Source organism: Carica papaya, chromosome 8 (assembly GCF_054855325.1).
Source record: "Carica papaya isolate Zhongbai chromosome 8, ASM5485532v1, whole genome shotgun sequence".
NCBI lineage: Eukaryota > Viridiplantae > Streptophyta > Magnoliopsida > Brassicales > Caricaceae > Carica > Carica papaya.
This window is the reverse complement of record NC_142316.1, coordinates 19,895,146-19,907,292: the sequence shown is the minus strand read 5'-3', so window position 1 is coordinate 19,907,292 and position 12,147 is coordinate 19,895,146. Positions and strand designations below refer to the sequence as shown.

Here is a 12,147-nt window from a genome sequence, read left to right as displayed (position 1 = left end):
TTGTTTTGTTGTGCGTTCACACTGCACCTTTCCTTCTTATTCGAATATGGATTAAAATGCCCCTGATTCTTGACTCACATTTGCGTATAAACAAGTGGACCATAGTTCCAGTCGCGCGTAACGTCGAACGACCCGTCTGAAAAAAAATTGGTGCGACACGAGGACTTCCCAGGTGGTCACCCATCCGAGTACTACTCTCGCCCAAACACACTTAACTGTAGAGTTCTGATGGGATCCAGTGCATTAGTGCTAGTATGATCACACCCGTTTAATCCCGCACTGCAAATACATAAACTCCTTCTCCTTTTTTCCCCCTCCAGTCATTTATTTCCTTGTGCGTGCGCACTGCACCTCCCGTGCTCGATCTAATATCAAGTAAAATGCCACGGCGCCGTGACTCACATTTGCGAATAAACCTGCAGACCATAAATCAAGTCGCGCGTAACGTCGAAAGAATCATCTGCAAAAAGGTGGGTGCAACACGAGGACCTCCCAAGAAAATGGGTGAAATATAAGGACTTCGCAGGAGGTCACCCATCCGAGTACTTTACTTGCCCAAGCACCCTTAACTGCAGAGTTCTGATAGAATCCGTTGCATTAGTGCTGGTATGATCCCTCATGTTTCATTCTGCACTGCAAATACATACACTCTTTCTCCTCCCATCCCCCCTCCCGTCATTTGTTTCCTTGTGCGTGCACTCTGCATCTCTCTTTCTCGCTCTAATATCAAGTAATATGCCCCGGCACCGTGGCTCACCTTTGAAAATGAACCAGCGGTTTATAATTCTATTCACACGTAACGTCGAACAACCCATCCGAAAAAAAATAGGTGCAACACGAGGGCTTCCCAGGTGGTCACCGATCCGAGTATTACTCTCACCAAAGCACACTTAACTGCAGAGTTCTGATGGGATCCCGGGCTGTAGTGCTGGTATGATTGTACCTGTTTAATTTCGCGCTGCAAATACATACACTCCTTCTCCTTTCTTCCCCCTCCCGTCATTTGTTTCCTTGTGCGTGCGCATTGCACCTCTCGTTCTCGTTCAAATATCAAGTAAAATGCCACGGTGCCGTGACTCACATTTGCGAATAAATCTGCGGACCATAATTAAAGTCGCGCGTAACGTCGAACGGCATATCTGAAAAAAGGATAATGGGTGCAACACGAGAACTTCCTAGGAGGTAACCCATCATTGTACTACTTTCGCCAAAGCACACTTAACTGCGGAGTTCTGATGGGATCCGGTGCATTAGTGCTCGTGTGACCGCACCTGTTTAATTTCGTGCTGAAAATACATACACTCCTTCTTCCCTCCCCCCCTCTCATCATTTGTTTCCTTGTGCGTTCACACTGCAACTCTCATTCTTATTCGAATATGGATTAAAATGCCCCTGATTCTTGACTCACATTTGCGTATAAACAAGTGGACCATAGTTCCAGTCGCGCGTAACGTCGAACGACCCGTCTGAAAAAAAATTGGTGCGACACGAGGACATCCCAGGTGGTCACCCATCCGAGTACTACTCTCGCCCAAGCACACTTAACTGTAGAGTTCTGATGGGATCCAGTGCATTAGTGCTGGTATGATCGCACCCATTTAATTCCGCACTGCAAATACATAAACTCCTTCTCCTTTCTTCCCCCTCCCGTCATTTGTTTCCTTGTGCGTGCGCACTGCACCTCCCGTGCTTGATCTAATATCAAGTAAAATGCCACGGCGCCGTGACTCACATTTGCGAATAAACCTGCAGACCATAAATCAAGTCGCGCGTAACGTCGAAAGAATCATCTGCAAAAAGATGGGTGCAACACGAGGACCTCCCAAGAAAATGGGTGAAATATAAGGACTTCGCAGGAGGTCACCCATCCGAGTACTTTACTCGCCCAAGCACCCTTAACTGCAGAGTTCTGATAGAATCCGTTGTATTAGTGCTGGTATGATCCCTCATGTTTCATTCTGCACTGCAAATACATACACTCTTTCTCCTCCCATCCCCCCTCCCGTCATTTGTTTCCTTGTGCGTGCACTCTGCATCTCTCTTTCTCGTTCTAAAATCAAGTAATATGCCCCGGCACCGTGACTCACCTTTGAAAATGAACCAGCGGTTTATAATTCCATTCGCGCGTAACGTCGAACAACCCATCCTAAAAAAAATAGGTGCAACACGAGGGCTTCCCAGGTGGTCACCGATCCGAGTACTACTCTCACCCAAGCACACTTAACTGCGGAGTTCTGATGGGATCCGGGGCTGTAGTGCTGGTATGATCGCACCTGTTTAATTTCGCGCTGCAAATACATACACTCCTTCTCCTTTCTTCCCCCTCCCGTCATTTGTTTCCTTGTGCGTGCGCACTGCACCTCTCGTTCTCGTTCAAATATCAAGTAAAATGCCACGGCGCCGTGACTCACATTTGCGAATAAATCTGCGGAACATAATTAAAGTCGCACGTAACTTCGAACGACCCGTCTGAAAAAAAATTGGTGCGACACGAGGACTTTCCAGGAGGTCACCCATCCGAGTACTACTCTCGCCCAAGCACACTTAACTGCGAAGTTCTGATGGGATCCGGTGCATTAGTGCTGGTATGATCGCACCCGTTTAATTCCGCGCTGCAAATACATAAACTCCTTCTCCTTTCTTCCCCCTCCCGTCATTTGTTTCCTTGTGCGTGCGCATTGCACCTACCGTGCTCGTTCTAATATCAATTAAAATGCTACGGTGCCGTGACTCACATTTGCGAATAAACCTGAGGACCATAATTCAAGTCGCGCGTAACGTCAAAAGAATCATCTGCATAAAAATGGGTGCAACACGAGGACTTTCTAAGAAAATAGGTGAAATATACGGACTTCGCATGAGGTCACCCATCCTAGTGCTACTCTCGCCCAAGCACCCTTAACTTGCAGAGTTCTGATAGAATCCGTTGTATTGGTGCTGGTTTGATCGCTCATGTTTCATTCTGCGCTGCAAATACATACACTCTTTCTCCCTCCATCCCCTCTCCCGTCATTTGTTTCCTTGTGCGTGCACTTTGCATCTCTCCTTCTCGTTCTAATATCAAGTAAAATGCCCTAGCATCGTGACTCACCTTTGCGAATGAACCAGCGGTTTATAATTGCATTCGCGCGTAACGTCGAGCGACCCATCCGAAAAAAATGGGTGCAACACGAGGACTTCCCAGGAGGTCACCATAAATCAAGTCGCGCGTAACGTCGAAAGAATCATCTGCAAAAAGATGAGTGCAACACAAGGACTTCCCAAGAAAATGGGTGAAATATAAGGACTTCGCAGGAGGTCACCCATCCGAGTAATTTTATCGCCCAAGCACCCTTAATTGCGGAGTTCTGATAGAATCCTTTGTATTAGTGCTGGTATGATCCCTCATGTTTCATTCTGCACTGCAAATACATACACTCTTTCTCCTCCCATCCCCCCTCCCGTCATTTGTTTCCTTGTGCGTGCACTCTGCATCTCTCTTTCTCGTTCTAATATCAAGTAATATGCCCCGGCACCGTGACTCACCTTTGCAAATGAACCAGCGGTTTATAATTCCATTCGCGCGTAACGTCGAACAACCCATCCGAAAAAAATTGGTGCAACACGAGGGCTTCACAAGTTTTCATCCATCCGAGTACTACTCTCGCCCAAGCACATTTAACTGCGGAGTTCTGATGGGATCCGGGGCTTTAGTGCTGGTATGATTGCACCTGTTTAATTTCGCGCTATAAATACATACACTCCTTCTCCTTTCTTCCCCCTCCGGTCATTTGTTTCCTTGTGCGTTCACACTTCACCTCTCAATCTCATTCTAATATCGATTAAAATGCCCCTGCTTCTTGACTCACATTTGCGTATAAACCAGCGAACCCTAATTCCAGTCGCGCGTAACGTCGAACGACCCGTCTGAAAAAAAATTGGTGCGACACGAGGACTTCCAAAAAGGTCACCCATCCGAGTACTACTCTCGCCCAAGCACACTTAACTACGGAGTTCTGATGGGATCCGGTGCATTAGTGCTGGAATGATTGCACCTGTTTAATTTCGCGCTGCGAATACATAAACTCATTCCCCTTTCGTCCCCCTCCCGTCATTTGTTTCCTTGTGCGTGCGCATTGTAGCTCCCGTTCTCGTTCTAATATCAAGTAAAATGCTACAGCGCCGTGACTCACATTTGCGAATAAACCTGAGGACAATAATTCAAGTCGCGTGTAACGTCGAAAGAGTCATCTGCAAAAAAATGGGTGCAACACGAGGACTTCCTAAGAAAATGGGTGAAATATAAAGACTTCGCAGGAGGTCACCCATCCTAGTGCTACTCTCAACAAGCACCCTTAACTTGCGGAGTTCTGATAGAATCTGTTGCATTGGTGCTGGTATGATTGCTCATGTTTCATTCTGCGCTGCAAATACATACACTTTTTCTCCCTCGATCCCCCCTCCCGTCATTTACTTCCTTGTGCGTGCACTCTGCATCTCTCCTTCTCGTTCTAATATCGATTAAAATGCCCATGTTTCTTGACTCACATTTGCGTATAAACCAGTGGACCCTAGTTCCAGTCGCGTGTAACGTCGAACGACCCGTCTGAAAAAAAAAAATTAGTGCGACACGAGGACTTCCAAGGATTTCACCCATCCGAGTACGACTCTCGCCCAAGCACACTTAACTGCGGAGTTCTGATGGGATCCGGTGCATTAGTGCTGGTATGATCGCACCTGTTTAATTTCGCGCTGCAAATACATAAACTACTTCTCCTTTCTTCCCTATCCCGTCATTTGTTTCCTTGTGCGTGCGCACAGCAGCTCTCGTTCTCGTTCAAATATCAAGTAAAATGCCACAGCGCCGTGACTCACATTGCGAATAAATCTGCGGACCATAGTTAAAGTCGCGCGTAACGTCGAACGACACATCTGAAAAAAAGAAAATGGGTGCAACACGAGAACTTCCCAGGAGGTAACCCATCATTGTACTACTTTCGTCAAAGCACACTTAACTGCGGAGTTCTGATGGGATCCGGTGCATTTGTGCTGGTGTGACCGCACCTGTTTAATTTCGTGCTGAAAATACATGCACTCCTTCTTCCCTCCCCCCCTCCCGTCATTTGTTTCCTTGTGCGTTCACACTGCACTTCTCATTCTCGTTCTAATATCGATTAAAATGCCCCTGATTCTTGACTCACATTTGCGTATAAACAAGCGGACCATAGTTCCAGTCGCGCGTAACGTCGAACGACCCATCTAAAAAAAATTGTTGCGATACGAGGACTTCCCAAGAGGTCACCCATCCGAGTACTATTCTCTCCCAAGCACACTTAACTGCAGAGTTCTGATGGGATCCAATGCATTAGTGCTGGTATGATGCCACTTGTTTAATTTTGCGCTTCAAATACATACACTCCTTCTCCTTTCTTCCTCATCCCGTCATTTGTTTCCTTGTACGTGCGCACTGCACCTCCCGTACTCGTTCTAATATCAAGTAAAATGCCACGGTGCCGTGACTCACATTTGCGAATAAACCTACGGACCATAAATCAAGTCGCGCGTAACTTCAAAAGAATCATCTGCAAAAAGACGGGTGCAACACGAGGACCTCCCAAGAAAATGGGTGAAATATAAGGACTTCGTAGGAGGTAACCCACGCTAGTACTACTCTCGCCCAAGCACCCTTACCTACGGAGTTCTGATAGAATCCGTTGCATTAGTGCTGGTATGATCGCACCTGTTTCATTTCGTGCTGAAAATACATACACTACTTCTCCTTCCCTCCCCCTCCCATCAATTGTTTCCTTATGCATTCACACTGCACCTCTCCTTCTCGTTCTAATATCGATTTAAATTCCCCTGCTTCTTGACTCACATTTGCGTATAAACCAGCGGACCCTAGTTCCAGTCGCGTGTAACATCGAACGACCCGTCTGAAAAAAAATTGGTGCGACACAAGGACTTCCCAGGAGGTCACCCATCCGAGTACTACTCTCGCCCAAGCATACTTAATTGTGTAGTTCTGATGGGATCCGATGCATTAGTGCTGGTATGATCGCAACTGTTGAATTTTGCGCTGCAAATACATAAACTCCTTCTCCTTTCTTCCCCCTCCCGTCATTTGTTTCCTTGTGCGTGCGCACTGCACCTCTCGTTCTCGTTCAAATATCAAGTAAAATGCCACGGCGCCGTGACTCACATTTGTGAATAAATCTGCGGACCATAATTAAAGTCGCGCGTAACATCGAACGGCACATCTGTAAAAAAGAAAATGGGTGTAACATGAGGGCTTCCCAGGTGGTCAACCATCCGAGTACTACCCTCGCCCAAGCACACTTAACTGCGGAATTTTGATGGGATTTGGAGATTTAGTGCTGGTATGATCGCACCTGTTTAATTTCGCGCTGCAAATACATACACTCCTTCTCATTTCTTCCCCCTCCCGTCATTTGTTTCCTTGTGCGTTCACACTTCACCTCTCATTCTCGTTCTAATATCGATTAAAATGCCCCTGCTTCTTGACTCACATTTACGTATAAACCAGCGGACCCTATTTTCAGACGCGCGTAACGTCGAACGACCCGTCTAAAAAAAAATTGGTGCGACACGAGGACTTCACAAGAAAATGGGTGAAATATAACGACTTCGCAGGAGGTAACCCATGCTAGTACTACTCTCGCCCAAGCACCCTTACCTACAGAGTTCTGATAGAATCCGTTGCATTAGTGCTGGTATGATCGCACCTGTTTCATTTCGTGCTGAAAATACATACACTCCTTCTCCTTCCCTCCCCCTCCCATCAATTGTTTCCTTTTGCGTTCACACTGCACCTCTCCTTCTCGTTCTAATATCGATTAAAATGCCCCTGCTTCTTGACTCACATTTGCGTATAAACCAACGGACCCTAGTTCCAGTCGCGCGTAACGTCGAACGACCTGTCTGAAAAAAAATTGGTGAGACACGAGGACTTCCCAGGAGGTCACCCATCCGAGTACTACTCTCGCCCAAGCACATTTAACTGCGGAGTTCTGATGGGATCCGGTGCATTAGTGCTGGTATGATCGCACCCGTATAATTCAGCGCTGCAAATACATAAACTCCTTCTCCTTTCTTCCCCCTCCCGTCATTTGTTTCCTTGTGCATGCGCACTGCACCTCCCGTGCTCGTTCTAATATCAAGTAAAATGTTACGGTGCCGTGACTCACATTTATGAATAAACCTGAGGACCATAATTCAAGTCGCGCGTATCGTCGAAAGAATCATCTGCAAAAAAATGGGTGCAACACGAGGACTTCCTAAGAAAATGGGTGAAATATAAGGACTTCGCAGGAGGTCACCCATGCTAGTGCTACTCTCGCCCAAGCACCCTTAACTTGCGGAGTTCTGATAGAATCCGTTGAATTGGTGCTGGTATGATGGCTCATGTTTCATTCTGCGCTGTAAATACATACACTTTTTCTCCCTCCATCCCCCCTCCCGTCATTTGTTTCCCTGTGCGTGCACTCTGCATCTCTCCTTCTCGTTCTAATATCGATTAAAATGCCCTTGCTTCTTGACTCACATTTGCGTATAAACCAGTGGACCCTAGTTCCAGTCGCGCGTAATGTCGAACGACCCGTCTGAAAAAAATATTAGTGCGACACGAGGACTTCCCAAGAGGTCACCCATTCGAGTACTACTCTCGCCAAAGAACACTTAACTGCGTAGTTCTGATGGGATCCGGTGCATTAGTGCTGCTATGATCGCAACTGTTTAATTTCGCGCTGCAAATACATAAACTCCTTCTCCTTTCTTCCCCCTCCCGTCATTTGTTTCCTTGTGCGTGCGCACTGCACCTCTCCTTCTCGTTCAAATATCAAGTAAAATGCCACGGCGCCGTGACTCACATTTGCGAATAAATCTGCGGACCATAATTAAAGTCGCGCGAAATGTCGAACGGCACATCTGTAAAAAGGAAAATGGGTGCAACACGAGGGCTTCCTAGGTGGTCAATCATCCGAGTACTACCCTCGCCCAAGCACATTTAACTGCGGAGTTTTGATGGAATTCGGAGCTTTAGTGCTGGTATGATCGCACCTGTTTAATTTCGCGTTGCAAATACATACACTCCTTCTCCTTTCTTCCCACTCCTGTCATTTGTTTCCTTGTGCGTTCACACTTCACCTCTCATTCTCGTTCTAATATCGATTAAAATGCCCCTGCTTCTTGACTCACATTTGCGTATAAACCAGCGGACCCTATTTCCAGACGCGCGTAACGTCGAACGACCCGTCTGAAAAAAAATTTGTACGACACGAGGACTTCACAAGAAAATGGGTGAAATATAAGGACTTCGCAGGAGGTAACCCATGCTAGTACTACTCTCGCCCAAGAACCCTTACCTACAGAGTTCTAATAGAATCCGTTGCATTAGTGCTGGTATGATCGCACCTATTTCATTTCGTGCTGAAAATACATACACTCCTTCTCCTTCCCTCCCCCTCCCATCAATTGTTTCCTTGTGCGTTCACACTACACCTCTCCTTCTCGTTCTAATATCGATTAAAATGCCCCTGCTTCTTGACTCACATTTGCGTATAAACCAGCGGACCCTAGTTCCAGTCACGCGTAACATGGAAGGACCCGTCTGAAAAAAAAATTAGTGCGACACGAGGACTGCCCATGAGGTCGCCCATCCGAGTACTACTCTCGCCCAAGCACACTTAACTGCGGAGTTCTGATGGGATCCGATGCATTAGTGCTGGTATGATCGCACCTGTTTAATTTTGCCTGCAAATACATAAACTCCTTCTCCTTTCTTCCCCCTCCCGTCATTTGTTTCCTTGTGCGTGCGCACTGCACCTCTCGTTCTCGTTCAAATATCAAGTAAAATGCCACGGCGCCGTGACTCACATTTGTGAATAAATCTGCGGACCATAATTAAAGTCGTGCGTAACATCGAACGGCACATCTGTAAAAAAGAAAATGGGTGTAACATGAGGGCTTCCCAGGTGGTCAACCATCCGAGTACTACCCTCGCCCAAGCACACTTAACTGCGGAATTTTGATGGGATTTGGAGATTTAGTGCTGGTATGATCGCACCTGTTTAATTTCGCGCTGCAAATACATACACTCCTTCTCCTTTCTTCCCCCTCCCGTCATTTGTTTCCTTGTGCGTTCACACTTCACCTCTCATTCTCGTTCTAATATCGATTAAAATGCCCTTGCTTCTTGACTCACATTTACGTATAAACCAGCGGACTCTATTTTCAGACGCGCGTAACGTCGAACGACCCGTCTGAAAAAAAATTGGTGCGACACGAGGACTTCACAAGAAAATGGGTGAAATATAACGACTTCGCAGGAGGTAACCCATGCTAGTACTACTCTCGCCCAAGCACCCTTACCAACAGAGTTCTGATAGAATCCGTTGCATTAGTGCTGGTATGATCGCACCTGTTTCATTTCGTGCTGAAAATACATACACTCCTTCTCCTTCCCTCCCCCTCCCATCAATTGTTTCCTTTTGCGTTCACACTGCACCTCTCCTTCTCGTTCTAATATCGATTAAAATGCCCCTGCTTCTTGACTCACATTTGCGTATAAACCAACGGACCCTAGTTCCAGTCGCGCGTAACGTCGAACGACCTGTCTGAAAAAAAATTGGTGAGACACGAGGACTTCCCAGGAGGTCACCCATCCGAGTACTACTCTCGCCCAAGCACACTTAACTGCGGAGTTCTGATGGGATCCGGTGCATTAGTGCTGGTATGATCGCACCCGTATAATTCAGCGCTGCAAATACATAAACTCCTTCTCCTTTCTTCCCCCTCCCGTCATTTGTTTCCTTGTGCATGCGCACTGCACCTCCCGTGCTCGTTCTAATATCAAGTAAAATGTTACGGTGCCGTGACTCACATTTATGAATAAACCTGAGGACCATAATTCAAGTCGCGCGTATCGTCGAAAGAATCATCTGCAAAAAAATGGGTGCAACACGAGCACTTCCTAAGAAAATGGGTGAAATATAAGGACTTCGCAGGAGGTCACCCATTCTAGTGCTACTCTCGCCCAAGCACCCTTAACTTGCGGAGTTCTGATAGAATCCGTTGAATTGGTGCTGGTATGATGGCTCATGTTTCATTCTGCGCTGTAAATACATACACTTTTTCTCCCTCCATCCCCCCTCCCGTCATTTGTTTCCTTGTGCGTGCACTCTGCATCTCTCCTTCTCGTTCTAATATCGATTAAAATGCCCTTGCTTCTTGACTCACATTTGCGTATAAACCAGTGGACCCTAGTTCCAGTCGCGCGTAATGTCGAACGACCCGTCTGAAAAAAATATTAGTGCGACACGAGGACTTCCCAAGAGGTCACCCATTCGAGTACTACTCTCGCCAAAGAACACTTAACTGCGGAGTTCTGATGGGATCTGGTGCATTAGTGCTGGTATGATCGCAACTGTTTAATTTCGCGCTGCAAATACATAAACTCCTTCTCCTTTCTTCCCCCTCCCGTCATTTGTTTCCTTGTGCGTGCGCACTGCACCTCTCCTTCTCGTTCAAATATCAAGTAAAATGCCACGGCGCCGTGACTCACATTTGCGAATAAATCTGCGGACCATAATTAAAGTCGCGCGAAATGTCGAACGACACATCTGTAAAAAAGAAAATGGGTGCAACACGAGGGCTTCCTAGGTGGTCAATCATCCGAGTACTACCCTCGCCCAAGCACATTTAACTGCGGAGTTTTGATGGAATTCGGAGCTTTAGTGCTGGTATGATCGCACCTGTTTAATTTCGCGTTTCAAATACATACACTCCTTCTCCTTTCTTCCCACTCCTGTCATTTGTTTCCTTGTGCGTTCACACTTCACCTCTCATTCTCGTTCTAATATCGATTAAAATGCCCCTGCTTCTTGACTCACATTTGCGTATAAACCAGCGGACCCTATTTCCAGACGCGCGTAACGTCGAACGACCCGTCTGAAAAAAAATTGGTACGACACGAGGACTTCACAAGAAAATGGGTGAAATATAAGGACTTCGCAGGAGGTAACCCATGCTAGTACTACTCTCGCCCAAGAACCCTTACCTACAGAGTTCTAATAGAATCCGTTGCATTAGTGCTGGTATGATCGCACCTATTTCATTTCGTGCTGAAAATACATACACTCCTTCTCCTTCCTTCCCCCTCCCATCAATTGTTTCCTTGTGCGTTCACACTACACCTCTCCTTCTCGTTCTAATATCGATTAAAATGCCCCTGCTTCTTGACTCACATTTGCGTATAAACCAGCGGACCCTAGTTCCAGTCCCGCGTAACATGGAAGGACCCGTCTGAAAAAAAAATTAGTGCGACACGAGGACTGCCCAAGAGGTCGCCCATCCGAGTACTACTCTCGCCCAAGCACACTTAACTGCGGAGTTCTGATGGGATCCGATGCATTAGTGCTGGTATGATCGCACCTGTTTAATTTTGCCTGCAAATACATAAACTTCTTCTCCTTTCTTCCCCCTCCCGTCATTTGTTTCCTTGTGCGTGCGCACTGCACCTCTCGTTCTCGTTCAAATATCAAGTAAAATGCCACGGCGCCGTGACTCACATTTTCGAATAAATCTGCGGACCATAATTAAAGTCGCGCGTAACGTCGAACGGCACATCTGGAAAAAGAAAAATGCACTCAACACGAGAACTTCCGAGGAGGTAACCCATCATTGTACTACTTTCGCCAAAGCATACTTACCTGCGGAGTTCTGATGGTATCCGGTGCATTTGTGCTGGTGTGACCGCACCTTTTTAATTTCGTGCTGAAAATACATACACTCCTTCTTCCCTCCCCACCTCCCATCATTTGTTTCCTTGTGCGTTCACACTGCACCTCTCCTTCTCGTTCTAATATCGATTAAAATGCCCCTTTTTCTTGACTCACATTTGCGTATAAACCAGCGGACCATAGTTCCAGTCGCGCGTACTGTCGAACGACCTGTCTGAAAAAAATTTTTTGCGATATGAGGACTTCCAAGAGGTCACCCATCCGAGCACAACTCTCGCCCAAGCACCCTTAACTGCAGAGTTCTGATGGGATCCAGTGCATTAGTTCTGTTAAGATGCAACTTGTTTAATTTTGCGCTTCAAATACATACACTCCTTCTCTTTTCTTCCTCATCCCGTCATTTGTTTCC

General features: G+C 46.6%; 2 non-coding genes and 17 pseudogenes across 2 annotated transcripts; all 19 read right to left on the bottom strand.

Annotated features, from left to right (window-relative positions):
• Window positions 1–147: 147 nt before the first annotated feature.
• LOC148250313 (5S ribosomal RNA) lies at window positions 148–266 on the bottom strand (annotated as a pseudogene).
• An 888-nt stretch (window positions 267–1,154) lies between these two features.
• On the bottom strand, window positions 1,155–1,273 carry LOC148250312 (5S ribosomal RNA; annotated as a pseudogene).
• Window positions 1,274–1,477: 204 nt separating this feature from the next.
• Window positions 1,478–1,596, bottom strand: LOC148250311 (5S ribosomal RNA; annotated as a pseudogene).
• Window positions 1,597–2,156: 560 nt separating this feature from the next.
• LOC148250310 (5S ribosomal RNA) lies at window positions 2,157–2,275 on the bottom strand (annotated as a pseudogene).
• Window positions 2,276–2,480: 205 nt separating this feature from the next.
• On the bottom strand, window positions 2,481–2,599 carry LOC148250309 (5S ribosomal RNA; annotated as a pseudogene).
• Window positions 2,600–3,593: 994 nt separating this feature from the next.
• Window positions 3,594–3,712, bottom strand: LOC148250308 (5S ribosomal RNA; annotated as a pseudogene).
• Window positions 3,713–3,917: 205 nt separating this feature from the next.
• Window positions 3,918–4,036, bottom strand: LOC148250307 (5S ribosomal RNA; annotated as a pseudogene).
• Window positions 4,037–4,599: 563 nt separating this feature from the next.
• LOC148250306 (5S ribosomal RNA) lies at window positions 4,600–4,718 on the bottom strand (annotated as a pseudogene).
• Window positions 4,719–4,926: 208 nt separating this feature from the next.
• On the bottom strand, window positions 4,927–5,045 carry LOC148250305 (5S ribosomal RNA; annotated as a pseudogene).
• A 203-nt stretch (window positions 5,046–5,248) lies between these two features.
• On the bottom strand, window positions 5,249–5,366 carry LOC148250304 (5S ribosomal RNA; annotated as a pseudogene).
• Window positions 5,367–5,926: 560 nt separating this feature from the next.
• Window positions 5,927–6,045, bottom strand: LOC148250303 (5S ribosomal RNA; annotated as a pseudogene).
• Window positions 6,046–6,932: 887 nt separating this feature from the next.
• LOC148250302 (5S ribosomal RNA) lies at window positions 6,933–7,051 on the bottom strand. Its single transcript, XR_015815534.1, has one exon. It is a non-coding gene; the product is annotated as a 5S ribosomal RNA (ribosomal RNA).
• Window positions 7,052–7,613: 562 nt separating this feature from the next.
• LOC148250301 (5S ribosomal RNA) lies at window positions 7,614–7,732 on the bottom strand (annotated as a pseudogene).
• A 209-nt stretch (window positions 7,733–7,941) lies between these two features.
• Window positions 7,942–8,060, bottom strand: LOC148250300 (5S ribosomal RNA; annotated as a pseudogene).
• Window positions 8,061–8,620: 560 nt separating this feature from the next.
• LOC148250299 (5S ribosomal RNA) lies at window positions 8,621–8,739 on the bottom strand (annotated as a pseudogene).
• An 886-nt stretch (window positions 8,740–9,625) lies between these two features.
• Window positions 9,626–9,744, bottom strand: LOC148250298 (5S ribosomal RNA). Its single transcript, XR_015815087.1, has one exon. It is a non-coding gene; the product is annotated as a 5S ribosomal RNA (ribosomal RNA).
• Window positions 9,745–10,306: 562 nt separating this feature from the next.
• LOC148250297 (5S ribosomal RNA) lies at window positions 10,307–10,425 on the bottom strand (annotated as a pseudogene).
• A 209-nt stretch (window positions 10,426–10,634) lies between these two features.
• On the bottom strand, window positions 10,635–10,753 carry LOC148250296 (5S ribosomal RNA; annotated as a pseudogene).
• A 560-nt stretch (window positions 10,754–11,313) lies between these two features.
• LOC148250295 (5S ribosomal RNA) lies at window positions 11,314–11,432 on the bottom strand (annotated as a pseudogene).
• Between the last annotated feature and the right edge of the window lie 715 nt (window positions 11,433–12,147).